Source organism: Nasonia vitripennis, assembly GCF_009193385.2.
Source record: "Nasonia vitripennis strain AsymCx chromosome 4 unlocalized genomic scaffold, Nvit_psr_1.1 chr4_random0003, whole genome shotgun sequence".
Lineage (NCBI taxonomy): Eukaryota > Metazoa > Arthropoda > Insecta > Hymenoptera > Pteromalidae > Nasonia > Nasonia vitripennis.
In genome coordinates, this window is record NW_022279638.1 from 3,170,116 (window position 1) to 3,189,276 (window position 19,161).

Below are 19,161 nucleotides of genomic sequence, written 5' to 3' on the forward strand. Positions count from 1 at the left end.
GTCGAAAACTTAGAATAATTTCAAATATCTATTATACTTATAAAATTCTGATCTAGACTCAATAACGCAAACGTAAAGCGTATTGATCTACAAATACATTATAAAATCAAAGCGAATATATAAAACCTCTTGTCACGAAGGATAGTGCAATTTATGCAATATTCTCTCTAAAAACTATTTATTAAATATACTTATATTTGTTATCAAAACGTAATAACAAAATTGTATTATTGTAACATTCTTCCACTACCTAGTATTTCGGACCTGTATTATCATAATAATATATTACAACATGAAATCAATTTTCTATTTATGATCTGTCGTCATAATTACGATGCAGATCAGTAAATGTAAACTACTCTTCACTAAAATCTAAATTCATCTACGCGCATAGGACCGAGAAGTGGTGACCGTTTCAATAGTAATACAAAATACAAGTCAAAGTTAGACACTAAATATCGATACCTATGAATAAAACTTGTGCAGCACCTTGAAAAAGAAAATTGATAGATATATTGACTCTATCGATTACCCGATAAAACCTACTTTACCAGCAACTGAATCGATCTACCGCAGCATGGAATTAGCAAACAGGTGTAAAGTATAACCTACTACTGCTAATAACGTCGTAGCTAGTGAACAACAGGAAAATGACACTTCACGTAACAAGACAAAGCCAGAAACTGAACACAACCAAAGACCACTCACAAGACGTGATCTACAAATTCCACTGAACCATCTAAAGCCGCAATCCTCTGCATTGTCACCAGTCATCAAGAGTAATAAAAACAAGATCAAGAAAAAGATAAAAATGGCTATTTTTGATTATTTGGATAGGTTTTAAAATAAATCAATGCAAAAAAGGAAATGCAGTAATATTGAAAATATTAACAAAGTTACGAATAATAAAAAAGACTTTATCATGCATGCGTAAACATTCGAAGTATGAATGAAAATTTCGATAAACTAAAAATCTTAATAGAAAGTTTAGCTATCAAACCAGCGATTATGATATGTTCAGAAGCTTTTGAGCAAGTTAATTATAATTTGTATCAACTGAATTGTTCAGATTATGAATATAAAACTTGCTGATGTTCAGAAGCTTTTGAGCAAGTTAATTATAATTTGTATCAACTGAATTGTTCAGATTATGAATATAAAACTTATTATAACGAAAGTAGGATGAACACAAATGATGGTGTTATCGTTTTTGTTAATAGCAATCTAGTCCAAAATACCAAAGTTGTTGATGCAGGGAGAATTAAAATAAAAATACTAGAATAAATTCAAATGATAAAAGCGGTCTTGAAATATCAGCCTTGTATAGGTCACACGGGATACCGAAAACGGAGTTTATACTAGATCTTAAAGTAGTTCACCGGCTGCAGTGGTGATCAATTAGGGTTTTTATTAGAAAATTCCTTTTTTAAGATATTATACAGTGTTATCTAATGTCAAAACCTTACAATTCATAGTATCAAACATTAGAATGGTGATATAAATTGTTTAGAGTATAAAATACTTCCAAAACTTGTAAAAAGGAAGAACACTACGCACCTATATAGATATACTGATGCATGGGATAAAAACTTTGAGTTGTATCTTAAAAAAAAAGCTTCGTTTGTTCTATCCAACTTTTTCTCCATGATTTGTATTGCTATTTTACACCATAAGCTAGTTTTTTAAAAATATTCTAAGAAAACTCGCTTCGCAATTCAACTAAACGTCCTCGAAATTCAGACTCAGTATAGGCTTCCTATGTTAAAATACAAAATTTCAAGGTTCAATATCTCTAAAAATAATGTCGCTTGAGGGGTAAAAAAATACCACGTTGTAAGTTTGTGCGATATCTAAAGAAAATAAATATTCCGGTGAACTAGCTTAATAAGTACTTAATTTATAAGAAAAATGTAAAGAATCATTCAGTGATAGGTGATTTTAATATCCCTACTGAAAAAAGCAGATGACAATCAACTGATTATTAGCTGATAATTTGCTGGTAATCATGCCAAAACGTCAGCTGATTATCAGGTGATATCAGCTTAATAGTTTTATTTAAGCTGATAGTTACAAATATGCGTTTATATGAGATAAAATGCTAATGATAATCATAAAAAAAAATTTATCCTTCAGTATATTTTTTCGAAGTTGTTTTGAATAAATAAAATTTATAAAATTCTTATAATGAGGGCCAATACGGTTTTACCATCCAGATGTTAACACCACAACACTGGCTGTAAGCTACAACATTTTTATTTTTTAATAATTTGATTTAAACACAAATTTTTTAAATATTAAAAAATAACAATTTTGTAGCACACCTCTTCTGAAAAAAATCGCACGACTATTCACGTGATTAAACGAGGGAATAATCGCGCAATTAATCGCGTTAATTTATCGAACTTTTTTCGACGGGATTAGTCGCATGATTAAACGCGTAACTAGTCGCGCGATTCATCTAAAATAAATTTTTTATTTTACTTTCTAATTTTTTATTTTCTTAATAAGGAATTTATTCCGGGTTTTGCCCTGGTAGAAAATTGAGCATCGAAACTGGTGAGCAGACTAGTGACTGCACTGAGAGAAACGTACAGTGGGATTAACTGAAAACTCTGGCAGTTTTTACCGGAGCGCCCAGGCCAATAATTTAACGTTGAATCTGCCTTAGCTGCTGCGGCTGTTTTTTCCTGGCAAACAAACTAAACATTGCGGTAGCTTTAGAAATCAGAATTTCACATTAATTGTTACTCAAACAAATATTTCTCGGCTCAATCAACTCCAATAATCCAATTATAAATATTGTGATGAGTACTACTACCCGTTTTCTTATGTAATTGAGGCAGGTGGGAGTACGACGGAACAATTGCGGATTTGGCTCAGTGGTAGAGCGCGCGCCTATAAATTTCGGGGGTGCGGGATCGAATCCCGGCTGCGACGGTTGTACTTTGTGATTTTTCTATTAATTCCAAGGCTTACCTTAGTCACAATATTAATAACAAAAAACTTTCAGACAAAATAAAATTTCGCAGAAATGTAAAAAGCGGGATCGAACGATATATTCAGGCAGTAGAATAAAAGGACGGGGTCATGTGGAAAAAATAACTGAAGTCTCCGGTAAAAACTGCCGGAGTCTACGGTTAAATTGGCTTTGGTCGTCTAAGGCTAATTCCACATAAGTTTTTACAGCTACTACAACTGTCCGTTTCTCTCAGTGTGGCCAGTGCTACTGGTCAGTGCGAAGTCACAGGTTAAGAACTGTCAAGTATAATTTATACAAATCTGTTATATGAATAAACAGGTATAATAAGAATAATTAAAACATGTTTAATTACGATAATTATTTTCAATTAAAAATCTACTTAAACCTACCATTTACCCAAATAACTGTGATAATTTTTCAATGAGGCAAAAAGTAACAACCTAACCTCGTTAGGCTGTTACTTTTTGCCTCATCGTTAAATGTAAATAAAACTGTATACTGCGACGTGTCGCCTGCTCGGCTATACGCGTACACGAGCACCATACTGTTTGCGCAATCAATGCTGTTCCCTGCTGCATTTATTCGTGGAACAGAGGAACAATAACATTGATTGTCGTCGCGCTGAGGAAGCTAACCTCACCTGCCAGCCGCATGGAGCAACGGTGGATCCCTGCAGGCTCGGCAGGTGACTATGCCCTCACGGTAGCACCACCGCGGTTCTCCAGGTGTTGTCGGATACCGCTGTATGGACGCAGCCGACACGCACCTGCTCCTGTTCGCATCAGGAGTCGCGCCGTGAAACAAAGAAACGAAATCGGGACAAGCGCGGAACACAGGGACACACGCGGAACGCATCGCCGCCGCGCATATGCGAGCGCGCGACCAAAGAGTATTGCGTTGGTTTTCGCGACGTTCTACGATTTTTCGTGCATTTCAGGAGGGATTCGCACAGCGGCAAAGTGGCACCGAGCGTACGATTACCAGCCAAATTCCAGGGGTGAATCTAACAGGAAAACGCCATCTTGACGGACACCGCGTCCTTTGATCGCGACGCCGACGCCATTTTGGGCGAGTCGAATACGAATATTAGAGTCACGAAAGCGCAGTTTGTTGCATCGTGTTTGCTGATTTCTGGTAGAAGTTCGTTATCTTGTCGTAAAGCCAATAATCGGGTAGTATCGTGTTTATTTTTTTGAGCCCGTTTATTATCGAGTAACATCGCGTCTCGAGTCGGAGTTGATTTATTACGGGGAAACTTGTAATCAGACCAAGTCTGATCCATCCTGGGGGTTGCAGAATATACGATTATTGTTTGTTCAGCATAAACCATTGTGTAATAAGCTTTAATTCTACACCCCTGCCACGCCTGGCATACCTGTTCCTAGACCTACACGTTGTCCCCTTCTGTAGATGTAAGAGTCCGCGGTACGGAGATCGGAGTAAAACTAGTGTAAACTGATTGTTTGCATCACCGGAATCGGTTATAAAAAGCGCAACATCACAATACATAACCTATGACAACTACTTTGATAGTGTTCTAGAGGATATAAATATTAAAATTGGAGCCAACTTTATAAATAGAGTTGAAAGCCATAAATATTTTGTGTTACATTTCGATTACAATATGAAATGGAATATACACATTGACTCCATTGTAAAACGAACAAGATGTTTCATTTTGTCTTTGCAAAAATTAAAAGTATAATGGATAAAATAACCTTAATGATGATCTACCATGCATTCTTCCAGAGCCTAGTCAATTATGGAATAATTGCCTGGGGTGGGGCATATAACAATTGTATGTACTCGATACAAGGAGTACAAAAGTTATTAAAATTATTAACAGAAATCATTTTGAAACACAAAATTCCCCACTAAAAGTTAGGCAATTGTTCCAAATTGAAGCAATAACATATCACTATAGGAAACTAAGGAATTTTCAATTTACTCTCTAATGATCTCAAAGAGTTAACAGTTAGAAAAGTAACTATAAAAAATAAATTAAAGGATTTGATAAGAAATTTATTAGTATGAAATAAATTATTAAAATTATTATTTAAATTTTGTGCTTCAATATAAGTATACAAATTTTGAGGTTAAGAGGTTAGGTTGTACATATTGCAATACTTATTCTCAAACCTTTCGCAAAACTTACAAATTCCAGGAAACCAATAGGTCCCTTATGAATTTGTCACTCATTGTGATATGATATGCTAAAAAACATAAACATATAAGTAAAACCTCACATGTTCGGCGCGGCCGATATAGCGCGGGGAGGAGCCAAGCTTGGACTACTGCAAACTCCGATAGAATCTGCCTGAGTCCACCGCTAAATCAGCTGTGGTTGTCCAAGGCTAATACCACAGAAAAATGTACGGCTATTTTAACTCTACATTTCTCTCAGTGTACAGTTCTTACATTCTCAGTCAATGTTAAAAATGATATAGTATACACTGACTCAATCATTGTTGATTAAGTGTAAATTATAAAAAAGTGTCATCTATGTGCCCAAAGTCACCACTGATGAGGTCTGCAAAGTGAATTGATAGATATTTTTATCTTATCAGTATGTGAGCCAGTTACTGTAAATGTCCAAGTACTATCATTATCATGCTAAATCCATGATATTAGAGTTGGATGTCTGTTCTTTTGTGTAAAGACTTGTTAAATTATCTAAAAACTGATTGCTCTGTCAGTTTTTACTTAACTGTCTTGGTTCGGCTTTTGCCTTGGACCCTATGGCTTCAACATGGAAAAATACAGGTGGGTCCATATATGAAAGTCGAATTCATGTCAGCTACAATGAATCCAACTTAATATATTGTTTGAACATGCCAATACAAATTAAGTTGCAAAATTTCAGTGCTCTAGGTATGATAGTTTTCAAATGAGAGTAAAAATAAAATTCTAAAACAAGTAATCGAAACCAATAAAAATTTGATTTTGCTCTCATTTGAAAACTCTATCATTGCAGTAAATAAGCTGAAGACAGTAACTAAAGAATCATATGTTTTCTTAAACTACAAAAAACTAATAAATAATGCTAAATCTAGAAACTGGGATGAAATTAGGACGATACCTGATCCAAATTTAGCTGTAGATAAATTGTTACATGAGATCAAGCTATGTGTAGAATTGTCAAAAACAAAAAAAAGGCTAAAATACAATGGCAAAAAAAATTGGATCACAGACTCAATAATAAGGTCATGTGAAACCGAAGAATTTTTGTATAATTTGTAGCAACTAGATGTGCAGAATCAGCAGCTGAGAATACAGTATAAAACCCATGCTCAAATCTTGGATAAGGTAAGTACCGATGCCAAAAAAAATATGAATTAAACCTAGTACAAAATAATTCCAATAATCCAAAAAAACTAAACTAAATTACATAAAAGTTAATGATAGGAAAATTACAGACCAAATCGAAATAGCACAAACTATGAATACTTTCTTTTGCGAAATTGGGAGACAACTAAGTTCAAATATCGTGAAACCTGTAAACGCAGAAGTTCAGCTGCCAGACATGAACCCTATATCGATTTTCTTAGAGCCAACTAGTATGGCAGAAATAATAAGTATTATCAATACACTTAAACTGAAAAATGGGGGAGTTGATAAGATAAATGACTTTAAAACTGCTATGTAATCATATAGCAGGTCCTCTGACCCACAATTTCAATAATTGTATTGAAAAAGCGATATGGCCTGATGATCTAAAGAGTTCTGAAGTAGTGCCGATTTATAAATCAGGCGAGAAACATAAAATCACGAATTATCAACCTATCTCTCTCATATCCAATGTTGCAAAAAATTTTCAGTGAATTATATATGATTTTGTAGAAAAGAGCAATATAATCTCCAAGCAACAATTTGATTTCATGAGAAAGATTGGTACGAAGGATGCTCTGAACTACTTAACCAATGTACCAGGCGAAGGCTTTTGATACTGTTGACCACAGTATACTACTGGCCAAACTATATCGTATCGGAATCAGGGGTTGAGTGTTGGATCTCCTTTCCAGCTATCTAAATGACAGATATCAAGTAGTCAAAATAGACGATAATGAAAGTGATAGAATTTTAGTTAACACAGGAGTCCCACAAGGAACGATCTTAGGACCGCTTCTTTTTATCCTGTGTCTCAATGATATCTTAAAGGAGGTCCCCCCGAGTCCATAATTTCTTATGCAGATTATACTACTATCATAGCTACTGGTAATGACTAAATAGAAGCCCAAGTTACCATGAACAAATTTTTAAGTGTGATTGCCGAGTGGCTGGCAAACAAGTTGACCTTACATGTACACTCTCAGCAATAAAGAGTAAAAATTGACGCAGGAAGATGTAAAAATATAAATTTACACTTCCGAAAAGTGTAGAGTTACAACATTACTCTTTATAACAGTAAAAACCTAAAATTTACACTTTAATAAAGTATAAACCGTAAACACTTTTAAAAAGGATAAAACTCAAACTGTGATTGAAGGTATTACTTTAAACGTTTATATATTACTTGGATTGTTGATATAGCGCTTTAATTTATATTGTTGAATTGCTCCAACAGTATAAATTAAAGCACATTGAATATCAACAGTTCATTTGATTGACAAAATTGTTTCGTAAAATGCACTCTTTTCTTAAAGTGTAATGTTAAATATTTACACTTTTCTAAAGTGTAATTTTGACAATTTGAACCTTTTAAAGGTGCAAATTTCACGATCTGCACTTTTTAAAAGTGTAAACACTGAAATTTTACACCTATTAGCGTCAATTTTTACTCTTTGGTATTGGGTGTGTATAAAAAACAGTGTGCATGACTTTTGGAAGTAGTATTGGAAGCGTACTAGCTCAGATAAATGTCAAAAATTTTAATAAAAGTATAACTAGGGTTGAAAACTTTAAATATTTAGGAGTTGTTTTAGATAGTAATCTAAAGTGGGATAACCACATGCAATTTATAATTGGAAAAACTAAATACCTAGTATATATTTTTTATTAAATCTCTAAATCAAGAGACACTCAGAATGCTATACTATGCATTTTTTCATAGTATTATAACCTACAGCACTATCGCTTGGGGTGGTGCATATAGAAATAGTCGAGACCAAGTTCAAAAACTACAAAACAAAATTTTTAAACTCGCCTTCAGCTCGGGTGACAATATACACGAGATATGGACTGTCCAAGTTTTTTCCATTTACGTACATTTCTATACAGTTTCGTACATTTATATACATATATCATTTTCTACTAAGGAAAGTACACTGCGCGTGAATTGATCCACGGTAACATTATCAAAATTTGACTGTCGCTATGACAGCTACATGGAAACTTCCTCTTTGTTGACTATAGCCATGTGGTTTTTTTGTGACGGTCAGATTTGGTAACAGTACCGTAGATTAATTCACAGGCAGTGTACATCATTTAATTTTTGATCCCTAACTTTTGTTATCAAAGCCACTGAATTACCTCAATAAACATCAAAGTCTTCTAGAAAACAAGTTGATTCCTGGTTTGATTACATGTAAGTATCTGAGAGGAAGTGCTTACCTACCATAAACCTTGCTTTCTCCTACACATACATTTGAGCACAACACTTGTGGGATAAAGACAAGTTTATATACTTTAGTTATTACAATATTTTCTTATTATAGTGTTTGGGTGCTTGTATTAACTTTATAGACCTATACTATAATTTTAGGTTACAAAAATATCTGTTTCTTAGTTTAATGCTCAGTCTGTGTATGTAGAAATCTGGATATAATCTATTAAACTGTACAAAACTTATAGGATATTAAAGTATTTCACCTGCATAAAAGTTATACTTAAGTAAAATAATAGGATGTATCATTCTTTAAAAAATTAACTAGAATTAAAGCAGCAGATAAAATGATAATAAAAATTAAAGCTTATATAATACTCAATGTACTTTAACAATATTTATTTACTAATAATATATTTATGTTTACTATTTAAGTTATTCGTAAGAGCTTCCATAGTATAATATTTCAGTTATAATTTTAATTTATGGGTATGGAACAGTGCTTATTTAATCAAAAAAGATTCAATATATTTTTTATAAATTACCAGCAATCCAAAAAATTCCAATTCTTCATCCATACACGTATAATATATGATGTAAAAAGAATATTGAGTTTCCTTTTATATTAACTATTCCCATAAAACACCGTCAGTCTAAAAACATCAAGTTTAAAATTTTACACAATAATATGATCGATTTGCTAGTTTGCTACAATAATATAAAATATAAATGTTACTCTTTCTATGTACAAATCGTTACTACCTATGATATGATCATTTTATTAATTTTATTAAATATTAATTATATGATTATTATTTTAATATTATTAATTATTATTTTGTATTATTATTACTTTATTATTTCATTATTTTATTAAATATTTAATGTTGTACTAATCAAATATAAAAAAAATATATATATATAATACATTTCAAAACTGCTGTATTCTTCGTCATTGGTTGTAGCCAAAAAGCACGAAATAAAAACTGAGGAGGCAGTTAGCAAGGAACTGGTACCAACGAATATAGACTTGGTATAGAGGAACGAGTTAAATTGAAGGGACGAAAACTTGGGGGAAAGGTATAGTGTGTTATAGGTCTCTCCTATGGGGGACAGCTATAGTCTAGTATAGGCTCTACGTGTATTTCAATAGGGGACCCCGGCGCCAATACTAACCGTCCTTTTATACCAAGTCTATATTCGTTGCTTGTATCTTGTACCTCAACAAGAATATACAATACAAGAGGTAGGGTCACGATTATTTAACGCGGCTCCCAACGCCTAACTTCAAGGGGCACCGCGGTAAAAATGGTAATTCGTGGTGTCCCCTGAAGTTAGCCCTAAAACGAAGCAGCTGTTACGTCCGGGCGATCCGGGTAAGTCGCGCAGAGCGAATACACTGAAAAAAACACACCCATTTTAACTGAACTCGCACCAGTAATCCATCATTGTACAAAGACTCGCCAAGATTACCGTAGAGTTCAGCAGTTTTAAAGAATCAGTTTGGTCGTTTTTGCTGGTGTCCCGCGTAAGCGACCAATTTTACGAGTCGCGACTCGCCAAAAATACCAGTGGCACACCGTGGTTCTTACAGAATAGTCGTTACGGTGGCAGAACGGTTAAAACTACCGGACTTTACAACAGAAACGACTGTGTTTTTTTCAGTCTACTCGCGTAATATCTACATCTTCTACATCTACATCTACATAATATTAAATTGCTTGGATTTCTATCCAAAACGTCATTTCAAGTTCAATTTTTTTAAATTTCTCCAATTATAATTGGAATTTTTTTTAGCTGTCACATGAGTCCTAACATCGATGAATATTGCTACCATTTTATTTTATTTTTTTTTTTGTACACCAATATTGCAATATTTTAATGTAAAGATGAAATATCGCACTTTTCGGATTTTTCATGGAATTTTTCTGGACTTCTTAGAATTGTGGTCTACCTGGAATTTTAACGCTGATAATATACTTATCATTATAAACGAGGTTTCTTGGTGGTTAAACTTGGTGTAATTTAAAGGTAGCACCATATATCATTTACCATAACCCCTGACGATAAAAATCACGTGATTTATCACAGATCCATCACGTGATAGATCACTTGAATTCTCACGTGGTTTATCACGTGACGTTTTAGCGTGATTTCTTACGTGATGAATCATCTTCAAAATCACGTCGGAAATCACTCATAAATTTAAAGTATTTGTTTTAATTAAAATAAATTAATTCATTTTATTTTTACTATATTTATTATTTATTTATTCAAAATAATCCTTTACCTGTCGGCTTAGGACTTCTTTTTACATTACATTTTACACTTTATCTTACAGTTATTTTGTTCGCATTTTACATTGTTTTCTTTATACACTTTGAGTCTATAAGTTAGATTTTGTACATTCTACATCGCATTTACATTTTTATCTTATATTTATACATTTGGTTTCGATCTGCTCTAAGTTACATTGTCTTTTGATTCGTTTGTCTCTTTCCTAATATCTATAATATTCTTAAGAGCTAATAACCCACACGCATTAGCCTCTAGTAGCTCTATCACCTCCCATCTACCATTCAACCTATATCTGATGCATTCATTTACAATATGTTCCAATGTTTCTTTCTCCTCCTGACATATTCTACACAGCTTTTCTTCCTCATCCATCCAATATATGTTTTCTCTTTCTTCATTCCCTTATCTAAATCTAGCTATTACTCTTCTTTCTTTTCCTTTCAATTCTTTAAATAAATATTCAAGTACGTTTTCTGTCCTAATTGTTTTATATGTAGTACAGGTCTTTGACTTTTCTATCTTTGTCATTCTCATCTCGTTATCCTTCCTTATTAACCTATCTACTAACTCTTTGGCTATATTTCCATTCTCGCTCCTTATTGATCGTTTCTCTTTCATCCCTTCTTAAGTCCCCACTTTCCCAGCAAATTATTCTCTTTTTTTCCCATTCACTTACAAACTCTTTCCGCTTTTCTTTTTCCATTTCTGATATGCATTTTTTCACTATCTTTTTATCCGATTTTTTAGATTTTTCCTCATAAACTAGTGCTCTTTTAACCACCTTTAAGCTAGTTACCGTTTCTTTTGTTTCATCCATTACCAGATAATCTGCCGTTGTCTTTTGTAAACCTAATATCCGTTAAGTACTTTCTTAATACCCTATCTAACTCTACTCTCAGTTCCCATCCCCAGATTTCAGCCCCATATAAACCTATTGATTCTACTGGAGCTTTATACATTTTAACTCTCCTTCTATATGAGTTTTGAAACAATCTTTTTCCTATGCTACATGTACTTCTCATAGCTATTTCTATTTTCCTTTTTACTTCCTTTATTTGACTATTACTTTTTCCATTTTTCTGTAATATACATATATCCCAGATAGTAAGACATTAGATAGTAGTAATACATTGGATTGTCAAGTGGAGGACAGGGGTTCAAGTCTTGGTCAGGAAATTTTTTTTCTATTTTATAGCGAATTATTTATGTTAATTATCAATATCATCAACTATTTTATAATTATTTAGATGGAAAATAAACAATTTATTTGAATATAAACAAATTATTAATTCTACCCAGTGATTTCTAACGTGATCTATCACGCCAACTAATCACGTGGTATATCACGCGAGAAATTGAGTTATTTATCACGCGAATAATCGTGTGATAAATCACGTGATTTTTTTCGCCAGGGCGATGATTGAACCCCGGTCCTTAAGTTCATAATCCATTATTTTACTGCCTGAGCTATTTGTGCTGTAGTAAGTCTTGAAATTCTATGCTACTTTTCTCTTCGTAAATCTCGAAACACGTCAACTTAAATTTTTTATTTTCTTGATAATAGTGCAATTTTTAACCAAATCTAGCGGATTTGATCAATTTTATATGCTACTTTTACCTAAAAATATGTTATATTTATAACTTTATAAAGTTGACACGTATACTTCAAGATAAAAATTGAAAAGATCTAAAATATTTTTGAAGTTAAGATTGATATTTATAATCAAAATTTGTACTACTAAATAATATATATATATATATATATATATATATATATATATATATATATATATATAATTTAGTATGCGAGAATCAATACAATTTATAAGGATTAAAACATAAAATAAACTTTTTATTATGTAATTGTGACAGTGCATATCACAACAGCTCGGCATAAGCCCAGCACATACACGCGCGCACACACACACACACACATACAAACACGCAATGCGACGACTATCAAGGCGGCAGGAGCCGCGCGCGAAGCATAGAAGTAGAATAGCAGACAGAGGGAGAGGGGCAAAAGGAAAGCAGCGTGACAATAGCCGACGCTGACTAATAAACACGCAACAAGTGAGAACGAGATAACAGAGCCGGATTCGCACGTAGCAATCCGAAGGGCCCCGAATCGTTCGAAGAAGGACTATCGATCAGCAGAGAGAAGCGCGACCCGCTCTCTCGACTCCCGACTCTGGTAGCGACCACACGTGGCCAGGAGCCACGAAAGCCGGCCAGCCGCCGGAGCCACTCATCTCTAAGGGCTCGGCTCCAGATCAGACCATCAGGCCGAGGATCATGACATCGTGCCCAGGCTAAGGTAACCCAGTGCCTGCAGCTCCCGCCAACGCCACGAGGAGGAGTTCAGTGGGCCGCCGACCAAACGGCGCTGACGAGGTGTAACCCAGAGCAACCAGCCCGTCCATCGGCAAACCCGTAAGTCTGTCCTGTGTCGGCGAATAGCCCATCTATCTCTCTCTCGGTTAATTTGGCGCATGGCACACCACGTGCAGAAAAGCACGAGTGAGTATATAGCTTAGCGTAGGGCCAAGGGCAAAGCCCGATTGTCGCGCCGGCTGATCTCGATGGTCGTCTCGACGCACAACACACGCACACACGATTACACGTAGTGCACATTATTATTTCGAGTGAATAAACGTTCTGAGGGCAGATGAAGCCCGAAGGTTCTCTTAGCATAAATTATTAGAGTGTCATTATTGTGCATGCTAAAACCCTTGCTTCCATTCATAAATAAGCCGAGCACAGAAGGTCTCCGCCACTCTCCGCGGTCCGTCAAGACGGTGATGCTGAGCAGCCGAGGCGAGTTCCTAGTCGTCACCCGACGATCCTCTTGTTAATGTGGTAATCTTGCGCGTCGGTCCCTATGCTCGGTGGGACACACTTATACGATTTCGCACTAGCAAGGCCACAACGTTACATAATAAAATTGTTTTTCTTATTTTATCAAATAACAGCCCTGTTGAAAATATAGAGGTAGATATCTAGAGGTAGATATATGCATGATCCATGTGGATAATCCATAACATCTGCTAGCACATGTCTATACACGTAAATGATATATTACTAACAAGGAAGGGTCCCCAGGTGTACCTCACAGATTTTGATCATTTTGTGATATGTTGTAGTACTCGAGAAAATATTAGACACGTGTTTTTTCTTACGTGCTAACTCGTCGATTTAAGGGGTGAAAATCACCCCTGAAGTTTACCCCCAAAAACAGGTTTTTTCTAATATCTTAAAAGCTATTTGGAGTTTTTAAATAAAACCAACGTCAAATTATTTATTATAAAAAGACGCTACTATAGACACAACTTTTACCCCGAAGGGTGTCAACCTCTATTGTTTTGAGGGGTAAATGTCAACTTTTCGCTATTTTTTTCAATATAAAATTGATCAAATCGGCTAGATTTGGTTAAAAATTGCACTATCACCAAGAAAATAAAAAATTAAAGTTGACGTGTTTCGAGATCTACAAAGAAAAACCTTTTTTCTTGATTGTTTTACCCTTGAGGTTATTATTTTATTTTATCCTTAGATGGAATTTTTTTTTTTTATTTTTTTTTATTAAGCTTACCCAAGTCCATATCAGGACTTATACAGCAATACAATTATGATTAATTGAAATAATATCACAAGATTGTTACATGTTTAAGTCTATGGAGACGTAAAACTATATTTTCAGGTCGCATATATCGAAGTATTCGCATATTATTTGTAGGATTTTAGGATCAAGTGTTGCAAGAAATGATTTTATTGTGAATGGTAGGAGTTCGTTACGTTTTTCTAATTTGGAAAATAAACGCTTTCTTTGTACATTATACTTAGGACAGATAAACAAAATATGATTAAGGTCCTGCAATTCGTGCCCATATTCACAACTCGGATATAATATGCTATAATATGCACACGAAATAGAGAGGCCGCGAGATTATAGTGATCTGCTCGACATCGATTTATTGTTACTATCATTTTTCTAGTAAGATTTGTTTTGAAGAACCAAGGTTTGCTTGTTGTCGTAAGGTAGATTTCAAAAAATTATCTACCTTTCTTTTGACCTTGTTCTTTTACAATATCGATTGTATTGGATCGAGAAGCCTCTTTAAAAATTTCAAAACTGTCGGTGAATGTAGTGGTTTGATAATTTAGATATTTCTTCTGTGTGGCTTGTTTGGCTATTCGATCAGCGTGCTCATTTCCATCGATTCCCAAGTGCGCTGGTACCCAGAAAAATTCTATCTTGCGATTAGGATATTGTTCTATAAATGATAGGTATTTGTGTTTAATTTGAAAAATATATGGGTTAACGTAAATATCTGTTTTAATACTATTGAGGGACTGAAGTGCACTTAGGGAGTCGGTAAAAATGCTCACATTATCTACACTACTTGACAGCGCTATATCTAGTGCGTGGCTAATCGCAATACATTCGGCTGTGTAGACAGACGCTGAGCCGTGAATACTTTTAAATATTTCAATATTCATTTTTGGAACTACGCATGCTGCCCCTACAGCTTGATTGCCCTGTACCTTACTCCCATCGGTATATATATCTAATACATTGAGACTGTCTAGGAACAAATTAAATGTTAAATTTGGATTTTCTTCTTTTGTGAGATTTTGCCCTAAGCTTATGTTAAATGGGATTGATGTATATAAAGTATTATAATCATGCGTGAAGACAGTATAGTTTTCTTGTATGGTAACTGAGTCGATAATATTTTTCGTGTCTTCTATGCATTGCATAAGGATCCTTTTTCTACTGTTCTTTTTGGGATTTGTACTCATGTATTGCAATTCATTATAAAGGAGACTTTTTTTATTTGTTAGAGTTTTGATTACAAATTTTCTTCCTAAAAGCTTAGCTCGCTCTTTGATTAGTGGCAATTTCGATTCGGCTAACAAGATGTTTGTAGGAGTGGATTGTCTGTATCCTAATGCTGCTTTTATAGCGGAATATTGAATTTGTTCAATTTTTTTCGAGTATTTTTGATTCAGAGGAAAATACAAAAAACTCCCATAATCTAATATAGAACGAACGAAGCTTTTATACAGAATGAGAAGAGTCCCTGGGTCTGAGCCCCACCAAGTTCCGCATAAAAATCGAACAATGTTCAAAGATTTGTTACATTTAGTCTGTAGCATATCAATATGGGCAGAAAAATTCAGTTTATAGTCGAAAATGATGCCTAAAAAATGTGCATTTTCCTTAGACTTTATTTCACAGTTATTGATATAGATTTTGGTAGTTCCTGGCTCGATATTTTTATTGTTAAAATGTAGTAACGCAGTTTTTTGAGGTGCTAATTCTAGTCCTATTTTGGCTTTGTTATTTTGAATGATGGAAATAGATTTTTCAATAGTAACTATACAGTCACTTAATGGAGTAATATTAGAATATACAGCGGTATCATCTGCAAATTGTGAAATCGTCACATTTTTAGGCACATTTTCGGTTATATTGGCTACGTATATTATATAAAACGTCGGGCTCAGAACGCCTCCTTGCGGTACTCCCTTACTAACTTTGGTCAGTTCATGTTCTTCAATGTGTGTATGTAACCATCTTTCGTAAGTTAAACAATTAACAAATTTGATTAGTTTTTCTGAGCATTTAATCTTAGCAAGTTTCTCTTATAGGATGTCACTTAACACATTGTTGAAAACGCCGGATACATCCAAAAAAGCAGCGAGAACATCACTTTTATTTGCAAAAGCTTGATCGACCGTAAGTGTAAGGTTCGCCAGATTATCATTGCACGATCTTCCTTTGCGAAAGCCAGACTGATGTTTCGGTATTAAATTGTTACTTTCAATCCACCATTCTAATCGAAATTTAACCATTCTTTCAAAAGTTTTTGAAATGCACGCGGTTAAGGAGATCGGCCTAACGCCGTTTCCGTCCGGTTTGTCAATGAAATGAAGTACAGAATCTTTCCAGGTATCGGGGAATTCACTCTTATCGAACATTTCATTAAAAATGTAGAGGAGTAAAAGTTTATAGGTTATAGGCATTTTTTTGAGAACCTCGTAATCGATACCGTCTAGACCAGGAGAAGAATTCTCGTTACCTGAATTTAAGGCTGCGTTAAATTCGAGGAAAGAGAAATGCTTATCGAAAAATTCGTTAGCATCACAAACCGGAATAGAGTTATAATCGTGACTTACCCAAGGCGGAGCAATTTTGTTTAAACATTTGATGGACTTTTCTTTGGATGTATCCTGATCGGTCGAACTATTATGTTTTACTTTCACCCAACTACTTTTTAATATTTTACAAATATTCCAAACATAATTGGGTTTAGTTTTAATTTTAATAGTACTAGCGAAATGTCTAAAGTAGTTAATTCTTTTTTCTTTAAATAGTCGTATAGCAAGAGCACATTTTCTGTTATAAGCTGTAAGGTCGTCCTGATTATTCGTGAACTCCCATTTTTTGTATGCAGTTCGCCTAAGCCTTTTGATCTTGTTACATTCAGAGTCAGGAAAAATTTTATTCTTAAATTATTAAAATTTTTTTTTTATTTGCAAATTTACACATTTATTGTATATTTTTTACTTTTTAATAAAACAACATTGAGATTTAAAATAAATTTAAATTTTGAACCCTAGTGTAATAAATTTTATTTTGAATACATTCTACAAACTTATAATATTACAACTATTTAGAGCATGCAATTTATGTGTAATACATTGGTAATTAAAAATTGTATAATTTTCTTAATTATTATCAAGGATTATAAGTAGAACAATAATAATAATCATCAAAAAAGTGTTTTAACCCTTTCGTGCACATAAGCGTTACAGCTATGGTGCGGGGAAACTGTTTATATTTCATAGGGTCCCGAGCCGCGCTGAATCCGAATCCGAGGTCAGATTTTGAAAATTTAAGATGGCGGATACAATATGGCGGACGGGAATGTCAAAAAATCGAGATTTTGAAAAACAAAAATTTTTTCGTATTCTACGTGAAAACACAAATAGAAATTGTTCTTGGTGTTTTTTCGATATCTCTCTTAGTTCTTGAGTAAAAAATTCATAAACTTTGGTTTCCTACTCATGTGGCTGCAACGCTTATGTGTACGAACGGTAAATAAGTCTGCGTTATTTTCAAAGTTTATGAATTTTTTACTCAAGAACTAAGAGAGATATCGAAAAAACACCAAGAACAGTTTCTATTTGTATTTTCACGTAGAATACGAAAAAATTTTTGTTTTTCAAAATCTCGATTTTTTGACATTCCCGTCCGCCATATTGGATCCGCCATCTTGAATTTTCAAAATCTGACCTCGGATTCGGATTCAGCGCGGCTCGGGACCCTATGAAATATAAACAGTTTCCCCGCACCATAGCTGTAACTCTTATGTGCACGAAAGGGTTAAACATAAAGATTTTTTACACCATGAACATCGAACAATTGCGACATTAGAGTACCCTGCAATTTCACAAAGTATATTAGATTGTAATCTAAAAGCAAAATTTACTGGATTTTAAAAATTTTCAGGATGAACATCCGTGTAACCACTTTTATACCATGAATATTTAAACAGATTTATGTATCTCGGAGAAGATAGTTGATTGTGCAATAATGTTGCGTCCGTTGATATTACATAAAACAGTCGGCACACGCCTGTCAGTCGGTACTACAGAGAGCAGCAGTAAACCAGGGATGCGCACTCGTCCGTTGGTACAGCAGACACCCTACCTAGGCCGCGGTATAGGAGGACACTTGAAAACAGTCAAATTACATTTATGAAGGAAGTGGAAAAAGGGATGAGTAGTAGGGTCCTTAAATAAAAAATGCAGCAATTTCGCGTTTAAACTAAATATAAACAGTAACTTCCTTAGGCATAAAAACCCTCACGGAACAGAGGGAAAAGCCTGAGCAACCTAGTGAAATAGAAATTATTTATTTATCAAGTAAATTAATGAATTTATGTAAGCATAAAATACAAAAGTCAAAACTTATTATCTAATTTAACTTACGCAGTGGATAATCGATCCTTATATTTACAGAGCGCTCGCTTACCTAATATTTCGGGCATCAGCCCCTACAATAACGCCGCAAATCGTAAATATCGGTCGCTGTACGTGACGAACCACCCTTTCTTCTGGGTAGATTGTCGATCAAGAAGATGGAGATATCCCGGGGTGGCAACGCTCAGCACGTCACAGGGCCCCGACGTCTCGGGAACGGGTCCAGCCCTCGCTCCGTGAACGACTTGAGACGACTCGTCGAGTCGTCGCGACCGGGACCTATAGCGAAGATTCGCTATACGATGACAGCACGCTTGTGTCTCGCCCACACGGAATTACAGGCACTTTA

The 19,161-nt window shown here is 34.5% G+C and overlaps 1 protein-coding gene across 5 annotated transcripts in view; it reads right to left on the reverse strand.

Moving 5' to 3' along the window:
- LOC100679705 (nuclear pore complex protein Nup98-Nup96) overlaps positions 1–9,678 on the reverse strand; it is a 429,239-nt gene extending 419,561 nt beyond the window's left edge. The window contains exons 1-2 of one of the 5 annotated variants that reach the window (XM_031928065.2): positions 9,259–9,678; positions 9,068–9,175 (exon numbers count right to left, since the gene is read on the reverse strand). The gene's annotated coding sequence lies outside the window, so the exon portion shown is untranslated. The remainder of the gene's footprint in view (positions 1–9,067; positions 9,176–9,258) is intronic. The other 4 variants (XM_031928066.2, XM_032601886.1, XM_031928067.2 and 1 more) reach the window with 4 other exon arrangements.
- Between the last annotated feature and the right edge of the window lie 9,483 nt (positions 9,679–19,161).